Source organism: Eupeodes corollae, chromosome 3, assembly GCF_945859685.1.
Source record: "Eupeodes corollae chromosome 3, idEupCoro1.1, whole genome shotgun sequence".
Classification (NCBI taxonomy): domain Eukaryota; kingdom Metazoa; phylum Arthropoda; class Insecta; order Diptera; family Syrphidae; genus Eupeodes; species Eupeodes corollae.
Window position 1 is genome coordinate 136310269 of NC_079149.1, and position 13820 is coordinate 136324088.

Consider the following 13820-nt stretch of genomic DNA (forward strand, 5'->3'; position numbering starts at 1 on the left):
CTCGAGAACCGTGTCGTTAGGAAACACAAAAAAAGGCCAACAATTGAATAACAATCAACCAACCAAGTGGTAGTAGAATGTTTCTTAAATTACCAGGTCCGGGCGTTGCGTTGGAGATGGCGATAGCGATGGTTTCAACTAATTACCATAAAATGCTGTGTGCTTAAGGCGCATTGGTATTCTGCTCCAAAAACTTTTTCGGAGCATTGTTCGGGAACCGAAACCGATCTGAACCGAATTATGATAAGCGGATATGTCATACATAAATTCAAGTGAAGCCATTATGGCACAAGAATGTCAATTTGGCTGTCAAACCCATAACGATCTTCTTACACAAACTTCAAACTTTCCTGTCCCGCCGCCGGCCGCCTCCACCGCCAGACTCCCATACAGCGATCAATGCCTGAGAAATTTTTCGCGCAGCTAATAAATCTCTGCAGGCTAAATCAAAATTTGTCGCCAAAAAAATAGTTCACCGTTGCAGGGGTTAAGTTCAAAAACTTTCACATGGTGTAAGGTTATCAAATGTCAGCTAACCCTCCACCGCGCTCCATCGCAGTCGGTCTTCCAGGAGAGGCAGTTGCTTTGTTGTCGATCGAGTCAAAGACCTGTCCTGCCAAAAGGACAACGATGGAATCAATCTCTTGCGAACCCCCTTGTCCCCGATCGATTGAGTCTCCAATCGAAAGCTAGGGGTTGAATGCGACTATGCGATGGCGATGGCGATGGAGAAAGAAAAAAGAAACAAAACAGGGAAGCCTGTTGGAAAGTGTAGACACCCCAAAAGTGTAATTGATCCCGTTTGGAATGATCATTGAAGCGTTATAACAATCGCTGCATCTTTGTACAAGAACCGAGAAGTATCCCAGCCGTCATCGGTCGTCTTCATCGTCGTCGTAGTCGTTAAAGCCGTTTTTGGATTTCATGCCGTTGTTGGTTGTCGTGAAATAATCAAGTTGCAAAATTTTTAACCTTCGCTCTGATGCCGATGCCGATGTCGAAGTCGATGCGGAGCAGTGCAGGTTGTTGGTCAAACCGCAAAGCAAAAGCCAAACCTGGGGAACAGGACTTGTCTGCAATCATGTCGTGTCGTAAGGAAATCCGAAAGCGAATGTGCAAACGTATGTACATCCTAATGCGTTGTTCCCCTATAAAGGTACGTACCTATATGTATTACTTTCATACCTGGGCTTGTAGGACCCGATTTTTATGATGTTTAAAAGTAGAAGTAGGTACCTTAAGGAATATACAAATATTTGGGTGGCTTCCAAAAGGTATCGTGGTTTCAGGTGACACATTTGATCTGCTTGATTGTGTTATGAAAGTCTTACCAATCGTTTTCGTTATCGTTTGCTCTCTGTTGCGGAATCAAGCAGCGGAAGAATTATTGTGCTTTATAGCAATTCTTTTATACCTACCTGACAACATTAAGGCGGATACCTACCGCTCTTTATATTGTTGCACTATAAAAGTTACCGATATGTCAAGTCGTTGAGTTTCGATTGCATCAGACGTGTATATGTGTATATAGTCAAGCTGTTGCGTTATCCATGTATTTTTGTGGTTTCCATAATTCACATCATAATAAGGTTTCAAATATAGAAGGTCCTGATTTTAATAGAAATTTTGTAAGGATTTACGGTTTAGTTATTATGAAGTCCGTTTGTTTTCTTTTTGAAATTTAGCTTGATTTTAGAATGTAACCAACCCTTAAAATTTTAATAAAGTTAGCATTGGCTATTTAAACATTTAGTAATATGCTAAATCTATATAAATTCTGAAATTCTGACAATTAAAATGAATAGGCCGGTTCCCAATATTTAGGTTTGTTTGATTTTCTCATCTTTTCTTCTGAGTGTCACTGCGTAGGCATCACTGTTCTTAAACAAATTGATAACAGTTAATGAATTACTAAATTTATTAAAAATTACTAATATTTTGCGCCATAGAATTGTTATTGTTTTTATTATATTTATATATAGTAATATTTGAAAAGAGAACAATTTAAGAAATGAAACCGGTGGGAGCGAGGTAAAAGAAATAAACCGTAAAACAAATCTGACGTTAATAAAAGCAATTAAGGTACATTCACAAGAGTTTAATAAGGAAATATGTGAACAATCGAGGTTTGTTTGTTTAATAGATACACAAAACTAGATAAATCAAATAGGAAAACGAATGTTAGCAAAAGACTAATTCTACTTAGATTTTCTTTCATATACTGTAGGGTGAAATACATTTCTCATGTACCGAAGAGTTAAAAATGTCTTCTATTTGTATTATAAGCTTTTTTAACGTGCAAAAAATACTAGACATCCCCAAGACTGGGACTCCTATAAAATTCAAAGCCAAAAGATCCTCATGGAGATCCTTCTGTAGCTCAATAGAAGAATCCTTGGGGGCATCAAGGACAAGGAAGATTCTCTCGACAAATCCAACCATGCCTAGTTGTCTTAAAAACTCGGATGGAACATGGACTAACTCTTGCGAAGAAACGCTAAACCTGCTACTATACACCCACTTCCCAGATAGCTCCAAATCCGTTAATACAACAAACCGTCCTGGGTCGGGTATTAAATTAACTTTTCCTTAAGGTCTTGTTGCAAAAGAAAAATTGACATAGGCTCTGAATAGCTTCGAACCTTATAAATCTCCAGATCCCAATAAAATCGTACCAGCTGAGCTACAACTTACCATTAAAATAATTTTTCCAATCATTGAGATGATCTTTAAAAGTTGTCTAGATTTGTTCTATATACATACTTCAGCGATGGAGAGAAGTAAAGGTAGTTTTTATTCCCAAGCCGGGCAAATGCTCGCATGTCAATCCTAAAGATCAAAGACCTATTAGACTATCATCATTCATTCTCAAAAATCTGGAACCATTGATTGATATCCATGTACGTAAGAGCATTGATAAGAGACTATCGATGTCTCAGCATGCTTACTGCAAAGGGAAATCGGTAGAAACAGCCTTGCACACTCTGGTAGGTTAGGTTAGGTTAACGTGGTTGTGGATACGAATCCACACACTTAGGCCAAAAGAAAGGCCCATCTACTTCTTACTAGTTTGAACTTTTTATAAAGCGAAGAAGGTAAGAACTTTCGAATACTCCCTTGAGCAAAAGTAATATATACTATGGTGGCCTTCCTGGATATTGAGGGCGCTTTCAACAACGCTGACACATCCGCGATCACTTCTGCTATGACGACCCTAAACGTCGAATACTCACTCTGTGAGTTGATTAATCGAATGCTAAAAATCAGGATTATTAACTCTAAGATGCGGGGGGTTTGTACGAAAAGGTCTGCCGGTAGAGGCACTCCACAAGGTGGTGTTCTGTCCCCTCTTCTGTGGAACAAAGTGATAAACGAACTACTAATATCCCTTGAGAGGGAAGGCTACAGAGTGGTGAGAATCGTAATACCTATTTCACCTGAAGGGGAGAAGGTAGGTATACCGATAGCTACATGTGATCCTCTGCTAAAAGAAACATCAAACTCTAGGTGGCACAATTTACCAACATGCGCAGCCACAAAACTCATATGGCCTTCATTCGACCTAAAACGCTCTAAAGACTTGTTATCTCGAAGCAGACTTCATATAGGTGTCCTTACGGAACACTGTTTTATAAGCAGACACGCAATACGACTTGGTGTAGCCTCAAATGTATGGACGAGGAAGAAGAGAAAACAATCTCTCACCTCCTCTGCACTTGCCCTGCTTTTTCACTAAGGCGCAAACTTTATCTTGGAGAATAATCTTTTGATAATCCCAGTGAACTAGCTAAAAAGGATATAAAATTTCTCTTTCGCTTTATAAAAAGCTCAAAATGGTTCGACTTGTGGGAATTAATTCTCTAGATTCATGTTTTATCACAATGGGCCTTCTCTTTTGGCCTAAGTGTGTGGAAAATGTTTGACATTGAAATAAATCACTAAAGTGCTTAAGCTGTCATGACCAGTGTTACCAAAATTCATAACTAAAATTCATATATTATTGCATTTATCTTTTTCTTAAAATACAGCTTAAACAATTAAATAAGAAAGAAATATTAATGCAGTTATTTAATGAATGTTTTCTTCTTTTTAGCATCTGACGTATGACATTTTTGCTTGTTTTTGCCCTGACAGTTTTCAATAACATGAACTGCCTAACATTATTCTACATTGTCATTTTTCTAGTTGAACAAAAATAATATCTAATCACTTTGTTTCACCATTATTTCGTGATATTACTCTGGGAATAAGAAGCAGACTTCCTTTTTGCCAAGAAATGTCTAATTTTTGGTGAACAGAACAATTGTTGATTGTTGATAGTTAGCGTTTTTCTTTTTTAGCTCATAGCAGATCTCGAACTGTCAAAAAATAATTGCGTTTCTTTTTGAGATCTGATCATTCAGAGCACCAAATTCGTGTTTCTTGTTTAGTTCTGAACATGTTCAGGAGCGCGTTCTGTTAGCTCAGAATAAAATAACAGAGCAAACGGAGTAAAATGCTGAACACAAACAATTTGATATTTGAAAGCCATGAAATTAAAAAAAATCATCGTCAAAATAACAAAAATGGCAGAAGAGTCTGGATAAAGATAATTTAGAAAAAACTAATTGCATATAGAATTTTTATGGATCAAATTTATTTCATACGTCAAATGGCCCAACGCCATGGCTGTTCTTTTAATTAATTTGGTTAAAGAACATTTTGAACACCTTCAAACAGATGACATTTTAAATCATGACGGTTTAGTGCTCAAGTTGTTTCATAATTATTGACTGAGAGAGCTTTGAACTAAAAAAGAAAAACGCCAAGTGTCAATCCACACAAGTCTACTAAGGGTAAATGTTGAGTTATGGACCTGTCACATCATCATTGATCAGTGATGTTATAATTTCCAAAGTCATTGATCGATGGTGGTGTAATTTCTTTTAGATGTAAACGTCAAATTTAATTTAAAAGTCTATTTTAAGCAGAAACGCCTTAACATAGTTTAAAATGTTCAATCCGTCCGTACTACACACGTAACTATGTTCTCCTTGAAATAATTATTAACATTTGTTACTATTTTCCGCTAAGCCGAATTTCAAATTTCATCACAATTTATTGCAACTCAACTTCAACTCATCTTAGCTCTGTTCCTTTCTACTTCTTAGATCTTTTTAGGTCGGTGTGTAACGAAATGAAATCAAGAATCAAAATGACTTTTCTATTCAAAACGAACAAAAAAAAAAAATTGAACCCTTAAAAAACAGATATCCTTTTGTTCAATATTCCTGAGAAATAGGGAAGCATCTTCCACATATACTCCTACATTATTTACATCCATCAATAAATTAAGGATACATATTGAACGAAATTATCCAATTTCTACCTGAAACTCCTACCGAATGTCCTAAAGTCTTCTTCTTAAAAGTGAAGAAAATATTACACATATTGACAAGAAAAGAAGAACATAAAAAGAAAAATAAAACATCTAAACAAAAAATAAGATAAAAACCATCAAAGCAAAATGGAGAGAGAGGATGCAAGATCGCAGGTACAATTCTATTGATTCACAAGTGATACGCACTTACATCCTGATTGTGTGTATATTCAATTTTTGAATGGGTTTCCAAGGAATTTCCACTCTTTCTTCAGATACATGTATAGAAAACCATCATCATCATCCAGAGAGTGACCACTTGAACAAAACCTCAGGGATCCTTCTTTAAACTAAAAAAAAACAACAACAACGAAATAAAATATGAATACCGGATCGCTTCATGTCCTTTTATGTACTTTAGAGCAGTTAAAAGGACAACGACTATGCTATCGTAGAGTGGAACACTTGCATCAACAATTGAAGAAACAGAAAAGAGGCGGGAAATACAAGGCAAATGAAAAAGAATTCCAGGATATCTTCCTTCGTATGTATTTAATAATCTTTTAGGTATATATGGTCAAATATCCTTTTTTCTTTTTGGCAAACAAATACGTTAGAAAAATGTATGACACCTTTATCAATGACATATTTTAAGAGAATGTACAAGGGTTTATTTGATTGCCATCATAAACCAAGGATTGTTAATAATAATTGTGTCTAATAATCTCTTCACAATAATTATTCAGGGTAAAATTGGATATGTACGCATTGTCATTATAATAACTAAATTTTTGGCAGTTGAGTTAGAAGAATTCATTGATAGAGGATCTATAACTTATCATTCACTTTGAGTTCACGATTGGTTTTTGCACTTCATAAGCCTGGATTTGGAGAAAACGTGCGCTATTCTCATTTATAAATCCTCAAACAAAGACTTGTCAAAGAATCAAAAAAAAAACATCGAAGGCCAAAATTTGTATTGCCACAACTAATTAACTTTTATTTAACGACTAATTAATAAGAAATAAACTGTACAAAATACATCGATTTTCCTGACATTGATAGTTTGTTTTGAAAGGCTTATGTGAATGCAATTTAATGATGAATTAAACATAGAAACATAGAAATATATTTTGATTAATTAATTCATTACTTAAACCATACCTCATTCAATTTCAAAGTTTTGTACTTATTTTCTGATGGGTGGCAATCAGTTAAGGGCACTTCTAGCATAGCAAATACTTTGAAAAAAAAAAACATCGCTAAAATGTCAAAACTCATTGAGTTTAGGTAAAAAGGACTTAAGTCAGAAGTCGAATGGATCTCATGTGATTTCGTTCTTAAATGTTGGTACGATTGATATTGCATTTGTATCTCGATGGCTGGGTTAGTTGAGTAGTTGAGCATTCGGAATTATGTATGTGTTTTCCATTGGGGAAAAAAATCAATCTGTTACTGTTGATATTATTTAGTTTTATTCATGAAAATAGACTAACTGGGCTTATTTTGCAAGAGAAAACAATTGAAAAGATAATTAAGTTTTGCTATGTTTCCACAAAAAGTTTATCTCAGTTTAGATTAAATAAATCTTTTTGGTGTTTCCACCGCACAAGAAGATTTAAAAATAATTAAGTATGACAGTACTATCTAAAGTGCAAGTATGATAGTTTGATTTGTGTTAAACAATAAAGAGCTGATTAGTTCAGCACCATATAAGAACATGCTACCTACTCCATGTGCATTTTTTTTAATTTGATTAAAACAAAACTATATTTTTTGTACACAAACATGCAAATAAACAGACCATAATGCATTATCTGTTAAACCAACTTCTCTACATAGGTTTTTCTTCTCAAATTTTGACTCGACTCCGATCTCCGACGTGAATCGAGTCAAATCAAGCTCATTTCAACCCGATTCAGGTATATAAAGAATTGAGGCGATCTTCAAGCTCGCTTTAACACCACATGTTAATGGAGTAGTCTACGAACAAAACCCCTCCTTAAAGCAATTGTTAAATTAATTCTTTTTTATAGAATCTCAATTTCCAGATGTTTTCTCACCATTTCTTCTTGAAAATCGTCCATTTTATTAGTTTTAGTTAGTTTTTTTGCTAAGTTAATTTTAACATTTAATTTTCACAAAACTTTCTTCTATTTGTGTGCTTTTTTTTTATTTTTTTCTGATAGATCTTCTTTTAGTTGTACTAATTTTAAAATACAAAAATCTGGCTACTGCCGATGCGTTTTCTTGGGAATTTTAAAATAAGTGAAGCATTTAAGATGTTTAAACCCTCTTATGGGGATGCTTTGCTAAGTTGACATCAACGCAAGAAAAATTAAAAAAAAAAAAAACATAGAAAACATTGCATGCCAAATGTCAAACTGTCACAACTAATTTAGACAAAATTAACGACAAGTTATCGACAGTTAAGTATACAAAAGGAAAATATACCTGCTTTAACCCACGTGAGTCGTTTGCTAAGTTGACATCAATGTAGCAAATAGCATACAAAACATAAAACAAATTGCATACAAAATTTAAAGCTGTCAAAATTAATTCAAGACTAATTAACTCCAAGTTGCTATTAAAATATTCACAAAGACATTTTTTTCTTTAAACTACGTGGGTGCTTTTCTAAGTTGGCATAAATGTAGTCAAAAGCTTAAAAACAACATAGAAAACATTGTATGAAAAATTTGAAGCTGTCAAAATTAATTCACGTCTAGATAAGTTCAGGTTTTTGGTTAAGTTAAGTATTCACGAAGACATTTAAACACTTTTTCTGGATTTTGCTTTACTATGTTGATATTAAGTTAGCAAATGAAAAAAAAAACATAGAAAACATAGACTAATAAATACAAACTGTCAAAACTAATTAACTTAAAATTACCTGACTACCCCATTTTTTGATCGGTTAATATTGTATAGCTAGGTCGATAATTCGACAATTTCTACGAGGCGATCCTAAAAGGAGAGATTGGTTTAAAATTTTTTAGGGCATGACTACACTTTAAATATTTAAAAGAAGTCGTATTTTTAGACAATGCCAAACATTGTTTTGAAAAAATAAACAAAACTTGTAGTCTAGATCAAAGGAGTGGTAAGTGTCATGTTTACCATTTTCCCTTCTCAGGTACCTTAGCTAACATTATATTTAAGGCTATGTGAGCATTCACCTTAAACAAAATTGATAGAATAGTATGTTCAATCTAACAATTTAATTTGTAAGAAAAATTCAATGTCAAACTGTAACAACTAATTTAGAAAGAAACGCCAAGTTATTGCCAGCAAAGTATACAATCTTACAATGTAGCAAATAGCATACAAAACATAGAAAAAATTGCATACAAAATGTGAAGCTGTCACCATTACTTCACGACTAATTAGCGCGTAGTTACTGATATTAAAATATTCAAACAGACATTTTTTTCTATTACGACTGTCGATGCTTTTCTAGGTTGACGTAAATGTAGTCAAAAGCTTAGAAAAAAACATAGAAAACATTGTATGAAAAAAGTGAAGCTGTCAAAACCAATTCGCGTCTAGATAAGTTCAAGTTTTTGGTTAAGTTAAGTATTCGCGAAGACATTTGAACACTTTTTTCTGGATTTTGCTTTGCTTTGTTTATATTAAGTTAGCAAATAAAAAAAAAAACAGAAAACATAGAAAAACTACAAGCTGTCAAAACTAATTGACTCAAAATTATCTGACTACTCCATTTTCGGTTAGATCGGTAAATATTGTATAGCTAGGTTGATAATTCGTAAATTTCTACAAAGCGGTGAAAAAAGAAAGTTTAGTTCAAAAATTTAAGGGCATGATTGCAGTTTAAAGATTTAAAAAAAAAGAATAAGGAAAAGGTCGTATCTGCGAAAAAAATAAACAGAACTTGTAGTCTAGATCAAGGGAGGAGCATGTGTCACTATATTTAAGGCTATGTAAGCATTCACCTTAAACAAAATTAGCAATTAGCACATTACATGGTAAATAATGAACTAATATGTTTAATCTAACAATTTAATGTGTAAGAAAAATGCAAGTCATTTTGTAAATCACCAAAAAAAAAATGTGATTAAATAAGTCATTAAAATTCGAGAACGCGATTCACAGTTATTCCAATTAAATACCAACTTTAAAAGCTTATATAGTGAACAAGATATATAATATGCATAAATGTACATGTACTGTATTTTCTCGAGTTAATTTATGACTGATCATTAAAATTAAAATGCCAAACTCAACGTTTGTTTTTGGTTTTTTTATTATTATTATTTACAAAAAAAAAACTTTTGTTTCCCCATATTGTTATTATTTTAGAACCGGACTTCTTTGTGACAACATTCCAAATACCAGCTATACAAAATTTATAAAGCTCGATTATGGGCTTACCTATTTAGTATGTATAATCGTACAAACTCTAAACACGTACATTGCTCCTTAGAACGATCATAAGACAAATCGTTAGAATATGTTTCTAAGTCGTTGCGTTGGTTTTGTATGGCCCTTTGTTGTGCTTGTGGCCAGGCCAGAGGCAGGCAGGCCATCATCAGCATATAAGATCCGAGGCGTCTCATATCGGTTAAGAACCCATCATATACATAGAAGTTCGTACCTACAAAAACCTGATAAACTTAGTAGAAGTGTAGTGTTAATTTAATATGCAAGGCCGTGCTCTTCTTCAAGGAAGAAATATTTTCCGTATTACGTGATAGAAGTATGTTTGCTTTTGTAGATGTTTTATTTTTCTGTGTGATTGAATGGTTTCAGTTTATCATTAAGGTACACCTACCTTTTATTCTAAATAAATGTTGGTTTTCATTTTTTACTTTCGTACAATACGCATGAACACAAAACTTATATTTAGAATCATAGTGCATAGCGCTATTTTTATGAACATACCCTTCCTTCAAACGTCCTTGTGACCAATTTTTGTTTACTTGGTTGGAAACAATGCGACTTCCAGGGACCCTTAGATGTTTGGAAAAAGACATTTTCAAATTATTCTTTAACGAATAGTTGTATTTCAATATCCTTATTAAAAGAAGGAATGGCTCATGATAGAATTCCCCAAATATCAAAGAAGTTTGTTTACAAAAATTCGTTCAACATGGCCCAAAAACGATCGCCATTGACTGTATCGGCCACTCCTTGCTCATTTTCGAATCAAAATAGCCCAATTATGCCTTTGGACCAAAATCCGCATCAAACAGTGACTCGTTTTGGGTGTATCGCCTTTTCAATGTATGCGTACGGGTTTTCTGTGCCCCAAATGCGACAATTTTGCTTGTTTACATACCCGCCAAGATCAAAACGAGCTTCATCTGAGAAGATGATTTTTTTGGCAAAATCGATATCTTCTCTAAGCGTTGTTCCCAGTACACACAACCATATTCATTTAACGGAAGGATAAAACTAATTTTCTGTCAAATTAGACGTGAGCTTAGTGTTACCATTCACGAAATAAGCACTAGTTGAAAAAAAGTTAGATGGCGGACCCTATATTATCAAATTTGATAGAGAGTCGAAAAAGATTCAACAATGAATTTTAATTACAAAAGTCATAAGTTGAATTCTGTCATGTATGAAGCTTATACTACCCAATTCAGTTTTTAAAGGTTTATTTAATTGAAGCTCAATGGAAATTATGCTAAAATTTGACGCACTGTGAAGAGTAATTCCTAACTTAAGTGAAATCCGAAATACTAAATTTAAATTTTATATTTCTTAACGTTTTTATAAGTAACAGTTTTCTAGTAGAAATTGCAATGAAAATATAATTTCCCTTTTTCCATGTTTATGGTTTATATATAAACTACAGTAATAAAACAAAATCCATTTAGCAAGTACCTCAACCATATGTCATATTTGAAAGAAAATCTATTACATTTTTAAATAGCTACATCACAACAAGAGTTGCCATTCTATAACATTACATTCCGGTTTTTTCTTTTAATGCAATGTTAAAATGTTTTTTATTTTGTAATATGACTTTTTTCTTTTTTGTTAATATAATGTCACTTTGTCAATCAAATGTCAAATCATAAAATCAAATGGTGCTTTTAGGCGTGTTTATAATTTTACTATATTCGTGTGGATTTATGCGAAGCAAATTTTTCTTTCATTACATTGTGCAAACATTTAAAGAACTTGTTTTAGGTTCAATTTTCTAACAACACATATTTCAAAATGTTCACAACTTGGTCACTAGTAAAAGTGCATCTGAACACGTCTACACAGTGACAATTCGTTTTAAAAACTATCAAACAGAACTTAATTCAGGTGAAAGACTTATTAAGTTAAAGTGTCAGATATACAGAAGTTACATGAATCTTGTAAATGTTAAAGCGTAGCCATTTGTTGTTTCTTAACTTAAATACACATATTTATTCATTATAATTTGTTAAATACTAACGTTAACAATTCTTAATGTAAACTTAAAATCTAAAAACTTAAACTAGGCTATTGAAAAAAATTTAATTTGCAATTTATACTTTTTATATTATCATTTGGTGAATTAATACAAGAGTAAAGTTTATTATATATCTCAATAAATCCCCTTAAATGAATATGAACACCATAGTTTGATCTGCTAAAATTAGAATTCAATGGTTTCTGGAGTCTTATACTTGAACGAATAAAACTAAAGTTTGAACTACCAAGAACTGATGGTGATGAAATTTGTCCGTTTATTATTCCAACAACAAAACAAAAGTGCAAGTACATCCTATGATTTGTCAAAGAAGGAAGATTTATTAGGAGAAAGTTTCTGTGAATAAGGCGGTAATGTTTGAATGCCATGAAACCTCGGAAGGGATCGTAGACAAAAACGCAAGAAATCTTTTCTGAATGGCTTCGAGTCTTGTGACGTGTACGGCGTAGTAAGGTGACCATACTGTACAAGCATATTCCAGGATTGGTCTCACAAATGAAATAAAAAGTAATTTTAAAACTTATGGATCACGGAAATCACGACCAAATCTCTTAATAAAACCCAGAACTCTATTTGCTTTTTTTACTATGAATGTTGTGAACTAAGACAGAATCTTCCCACTGAGTAAAATAGTTTTAATGAAAAACAAAACTGTTCGGGATTGGTTATTTATTAATAGCTTAAATGTTTTTTGTTTTTAAAACGAAAAAATAATTACATTAAATTCAATTTACTTCTAAGTGGAAAAAAGTGTTCCCTTTCGTCTTCTTTCTTCTTCTTCAAATGAAAATTGATTTGAAATTCCCACCACGCCAGCTGCAACGCCACCTTCCTTCTCTGCAGGAACTTTTTGTTCTGTTTGTTTATAAATTCGACGTCGGAACTAATTTGTTCTGTTCGTCTTCACATTTATCCATGACAATGAATTTAATATGCTCATTGAATTTTAGTTTAGGATCTAAGGCAACACCTAAGTCAGAAAAAAAATACATATACTCAACTTAAAGGACAAGAATCAAACATGTAACTAAAAACGATTGGAACTTTTTTGCGTGTAAAACTCATGGTTTTACATTTGTCAACATTTAAAACAAGACGATTATTATTGCACCATTCCCTGAATAATATTAAGTCTTTTTGCAAGAGAAGACAGTCAGATGTAGAGTTATTTTTTTTTTAATTTTAATGACATCAGCATATATTAGGACAGACGAATTTGGTATGATCAAAACCAAGTCATTTATAAATAAAACAAATAGAATAGGACCAAGGTGACTACCCTGGGGGACACCAGAATTCACAACAAATGAACTTGAACACTCATTACTAAATTTAACACTATAACGTCTATCTTGCAAATATGAGGAGATCCAGTTTATGAAACTGTCGTTAAACCTTGCTGTGATAGTTTTAAAAGTAATGTTTTATGACACAATTTATCAAAGGCCTACCGTCGGGACACGGATAGAATTTAAGCGGGGGAAATTTATAACAGTGGTAGATGTGTAAGGAAAACTAATAGTATTATAATCTACAAAAGCATCTTTAAAGCAGTTTGCAAACATTTCCACAATTATTCTTGGCTCATTACTATTTGATGTCGAATCAGTCATTAAATTAGGGTACCCGTATAAGGGTGGAGCGAAATTTTTATTGTTTCCTGTACTCAAAATTTTTGACTCATGGTCTTAAAACTCTAAATTTCAGCTTTCTACATCACCATCTTCAGGTAGGGCGCTAGAATAGAACTTTGAAGTATAAGCAAAAAAAGGCATTTCAAAACAGTGGAAATAAAATGTACTAAATATTTGTTTCTTTAATTAATTATATGTACTTCAAAAATAGATAAAAGAACAATAATTGAAATCTGAAATAAATTTAATTGCTTCCAGCAGAAGTTGTTGGGCCTCCGTCACGGTTTGTTTCAAAAATCGGTAGTTCTTGCCTGGATTTGATCTTTGCTCTAATGTAGCCATCTCGTGCCTCCTGTTCACAAACAGATAATAAGGCTTCTGGCTTGAGTGTGAG